The 5,193-nt window shown below is 39.1% G+C and overlaps 1 long non-coding RNA gene across 2 annotated transcripts; it reads left to right on the top strand.

Annotated features, from left to right (window-relative positions):
• The first annotated feature begins 1,058 nt into the window (after positions 1-1,058).
• On the top strand, positions 1,059-4,711 carry LOC116610311. 2 transcript variants are annotated; one of them, XR_004293305.2, is made up of 4 exons: positions 1,059-1,251; positions 1,480-1,564; positions 1,742-1,794; positions 4,476-4,711. It is a non-coding gene; the product is annotated as an uncharacterized LOC116610311 (long non-coding RNA). The 2 variants fall into 2 exon arrangements; XR_004293304.2 differs by lacking the exon at positions 4,476-4,711 and adding an exon at positions 2,390-3,042.
• The last annotated feature ends 482 nt before the right edge of the window (positions 4,712-5,193 follow it).

Below are 5,193 nucleotides of genomic sequence, written 5' to 3'. Positions count from 1 at the left end.
GCTATCATATTTTGAATTTTCGACCATTCGTTCGTTGTCTCGCAATTATAAAAATGTTTCTTTTTCTTTTAGAACAAATATTTTTTATCAAACATATTCTAACAAACGTCTTTGCGACGGACTGTTGGGAACTTCTACATGCCATTATCTGAAGATAAGCGCTTTTTGGTTGGTATGGTATAATAAGAGCTTTGTAATAGTGCGGGCCGTTCTGGAAAATGGAAAATCAGTACTTGAAGTGCGAGCTTTTACCCGAAAGTACTATCATTTAAGCTTGGAAGAAACCTGGCTGTGACCAAACAATCGTTTACTCTGAAAGGAACCCTAAAACTGTTTTATACTTTACCGAGATAATTCTGTCTATCTTATAAATCCATTCTATACATTATCTTGATTGCACTGGGAAAAGGGGAAATTAGAAAATAAAAATTTGCCGAGACATAAAAAGTGCCTATACTGTAATTTCTCTTATTTATAATTTGGGTGACAAAAGTCAGAAACATTCGTATAGTTACTTTACAGAGAAGTTAAATTTAAAGTTGACTTTTATAGATAGATAGATTTTTTTTAGTTCAGTTTTGGACAGAGTTCACTTCTTCGGTATATTTTCAAGCTTGCGAGAAAAAAATACTTTAATTGCGCGCCAGCTAAAATAGGGTATAAATCAACACAAGGTTGAAAAGGTATGTTAAACGCCTCTGTGAAACAGAGTAGTTACGCTGACGTTTCGAGCTTTATCCCTTCGTCGGAACAAAAGAAAAATGAGTATACCTTGTCTACACCGCCTATGCAGACAATCTAGTTTTCCTACAACTTGCATGTAATCTTTCTAGTTATACCACCTGGGAATAGGCGTGTTGTATTAGAACAAATGTGTTTCGAACGCCTTAAATAGTTTAACAAGAAAGGGAAAAAAAAAAAAATAGCAATCCTAGAACTCGAGGCGAATTCCTTACGTCGGACCAGTTCAGGTTGGTGCCGCTTTACGTTAGACAAGGAAGAAAATTGGGAATTTTAACGTAAAATGACCAGCAGACCTTCATGCAGTCCTTGGGACGAACTGATAGATTTGTGATCAATGTGTGTCATATTGATATTTCTGATTGAAGGGGATAAAATAACAAAAATTTAATTCAGAAAGCTATTATTATTTTTCAGCCGCTATTCTTTGCGAGAGAGCAAATACAATCGCGAATCGCGACATCGAAGCAAAAGCTACGAAAAGAACTCCGCATCTCGTATCTAAAAAAGGTAAAACCCCAAACGATGGGATGGGCCTTTCCAAAACACGATTCGAAGCCAATGTTTATTCTTCTGATTCCAAATGATTTCACATCCATGCTACTCGAATTCCAAAGGAACATAGATATGTTTTTTCAGTAAGTGGACGACAATAGTACTACTTAAAATCGACTTAAAACCCTCGTGTCGTACGATATTGGGAAATGGAGTGATTTGATTCGAAAACCTTTCTTTCAGCGCTTTTATGTGAGTGTGAACAACTACAATCGCGACATCACAGCAAAAGCTAAGAAAAGAACTCCGCATCTCGTATCTAAAAAAGGTAAAAACTAGATAATGGGATGGGCCTTCATTTCCAAGACACGATTTGCATAATTTCAGATGCTTCTTGATTTTTGAGAAAATAGTAATCGTGTACTGGTCCATTCTCGGTGGCTTTTTGAGAAAGAGTATGTGCTAGGGTCACTAAAAGTATTTTTTTTTCGTTTGTGGTTCATAGCACGACCCGTCTTACTTCAGCATTAAACAGCGGAGACGAACTTGGCGTGCACGGTATGTAGCGAATAGATGTAGGCGTGCACGGTATGTAGCGAAAAGTTGTCTATCTTTTTAGCAATTTCAAGGTCACATTTGCCATCTAATAGAACACCTATTCTTAATATGTCGGTAACAGTTTTCTATTGTGTATTTTAATATAATGTATGTAATATGTATGTATATGTATTCTATATATCCAGATCTGGAAACGCGTTAAAAACATTTCCAACAAGTCTTTTACAAAACCCCCTTGTTTGTAAGGGAACAAAATTTTACTACACAAAAACAAAAATAGCGTCACAATTTCAGTCTCAGGTAAGCTAAAAATACGGTGTTTCCGATAACGCTTGCTAATTATATATTATACATTTTGTTGTTGCTTTTTTGCCAAAATGACGCACCTCTCGTACAAAAATCCTGACAGTACCCTCGGGGAACATTTTAGATGTATTTTCCTTTCTGCCTATTTTACAGCCGAAAGCGTTGTTGCCTGACTTCCTAGAACCCAAGAGGCTGCACAACAGCGATTTTAGCTATAATAAAATATTTTAAAATGTAACGTGCAGATGTGAAATTCTGCGGTGCTTGACAGTTTTACTTACTTTGACAGAGATACCAAAACAAAAGTGATGGCCAACGCATGAAACACGAATCTCTCCCGCATCTACAAACACAACCCATTGTCAGTCCCTACAAAAGCTACATTCGCGGCTGTCTTGTCACTCTGTGGAGCGATAGGATTTATAGGCAATACGTTAGTGTTAGTTTTCGAGAGAAAAAAACGCAAAGCTGCAGACACACCTTCAAAGCGAAGGGCCTTCGAGCGATCGCTTACGCTGTACCTATTGAAGAGCTTGGCGCTTACGGATCTTTTGTGTTCGGTAATAAACCCTCCTCTTCTTTTGAATTTGATGGACGAAAAGCACACAGCAAATTGGCACTGTGTTGTAAATAACATTACTTTGTTTTGTTTTCCTATCATAACCGTTTTGAATCTTGTTGTCATAAGTTTAGATCGCTATATGGCGGTTTTCCACCCGTTTCGAACATTCACTCGCGCCTTTGCAAAAAAGCTTGTGATCGCTGCGTGGATCGTGGGTGCAATTCTAGCGGTCGTCCTAACCCTTCAGACTAAAAACATGTCCATAGAGCTAGACGACAATGTGTATACGTTCTCATGTATAGGGAGCAGCAAGGAAGTGTGGGAAAAAGTAGTTTTTGGTGTCATTACCTTACTAGTTTACTTGGTGCCAAACGCCATTATGTTTTACACGGCTGTGACCGTATCTTAAAGTCTTAAAGTTTATAACCTTTTATAGCTTTCGCTAACGCAAAGGGGGGATGGTGTACCCTGGCTAGAGGCGGCGCATATAGCCAGGGGCCTGCTTGGATCTTAACGCAGGCAAGGCGGCGGCCTGAAAGAGCTGTAAGGATGGCAGGGCCGCAATGTCGCCAGATACCAAGTTCCAAGTTCTTATTGTTCTTGGTATGAAGGACATGCCAAACGCATTTACGTTTGCTTGCAACTGTCTATAGCTTATATCTGTCCTTCTAGGTTTCTACGCAAGAGAAGCCGTGAGATTCAAGCCTCCGCAAATATCCATTCCAATAATTCTCAGGGCCGGCGTTTTAAGGATACCAAAATGTTCATTAATGCCTTTTTTGCAATTTGTATACCATACTCAACTTATTTCGTCTATAACTTGGTAAAACGCTTTGCCGGTTTAGAATTAAGTTATGAGCTCGATTTTACGATAAGGATGTCAGGTGGTGTACTAGCGACATTCAATAGTTCTATTAATCCAATGATTTACCTCTTTTCTTATAAAGATTTCAGAAGAGAGCTTAGGAATATAATATGCCCTCGGCAGGTCGTGAATGATGTAAGTAGACAAAGGCAAGACCTATACATGGCGGGCAGATCAGAAGGGCGCAAAAGAGCCGGTCCGAATTTGCCAAATATACCCGAACAAGAGAGTAACACTATTGAGACAAGGCCCTGAGCATGCATGGGGCTTAAGTTTTCCAGAAACACAATAGGGTAGATACAACCTTATTATGTATAATGTTATTCTCATAAATAAAAATACGTCGCTTCACTTGTTTGTGTGTGATCTTGTGCGATTCTTTAAAGAAAAAAAAATTGACAGCTAGTACCTAATGAATTGTTCAAAGCACTCGGCTATAAGTCATTCAAGATAGGACATTCAAGCATACCACCATAATCGTTATAACCATCATTAGCATCATAGCGGAGCCCCTGCGGAGCCCTATAGTCATAGGAAATGGGTATAGCTATACGACAAATTTCCCGTGGTCACGATGGGATTCCTGTGGATTTTTTCCGTGTCGGTGCCTCGCTTTCTGATTGATCGAAAATTGAATGGCGCCAAAGTAAGAACGCGCGCGTACAGAAAAAAATATTTTTTTAATTTCCTTCATTCGTCGAACGGTCAGCACTCATCTCCATATTCCAAATGACGTGACGTCATTCCCGATCTTCGGGTTCGGTTCGTCAATACACTTCGGCTTATTTTAAAAAAGTAACGCCACACAGTCACACACCCTGTCTGCGTTGCCCTTTATTCAGTTTATTCTCCTCAGAAATGCAGGCGTTTGCTATCGTTAGAATAGTAATTATATTAAAGTGTTGTGCTAGGGTCAATGAAAGTAGTTTTTTCGTTTGTTGTCCATAGCACGACCTGTCTCACTTCTGCACTATACACAGGGGAAGAACTTGTGTTGGCTTGACGAAGGTATGTACCGAATAGATATCGTTCTTTTTAGCAAATCTTCATTACCATTTCACACTTGCCATTTACTTATTCTTTATATGCCAGTTTTCTTTTGTATATTTTAATATACAGCCACGGGAATTAGGGTACTTTGTAAGCGATTTCTTTATAAAAAACAAAAATAAACAGTCCCCAATTTGTGTTGAATGTTTAACAAAGCGATAAAATATTTCTTACCTCAATCCGAAATGTCTCCTGTGCTCTGAGTTAGCGAAATCCTTTTTGGTTGCCTCTTGTCATATTTCTATTGTCTAAAAACCCTAGCGATCGTTATTTTCAACTCTCGAAACATTTGAACGGTACTGCGTAACCATAGCCTCTTGAGTGTTCGTGACTAGCCCGAGCCCTCTCCGAACCTAACTTCGTATTTAGGTTCTATATAAAATAAGAAGGGAGTGAAACAACGCTCGATTCCAATGTTCGAAAACCTGCCTAGTTACCACCAATGTTGTGATGTTGGTATGAGACCAACATCTGATTGATTGATTGATTGACAGCTCAATTTCTCTTTGAACTTATCTCGCCGCCTACACAAGCCCGGGCATGCGACTAGTGCTGGGATCGACGTCAACTATTTCACAGATCACGTGACCAACTTGTTTTACCTCTTCCCTCACAT

Source organism: Nematostella vectensis, chromosome 8 (genome assembly GCF_932526225.1).
Source record: "Nematostella vectensis chromosome 8, jaNemVect1.1, whole genome shotgun sequence".
Lineage (NCBI taxonomy): Eukaryota > Metazoa > Cnidaria > Anthozoa > Actiniaria > Edwardsiidae > Nematostella > Nematostella vectensis.
This window is presented reverse-complemented; position numbering and strand designations above follow the sequence as displayed.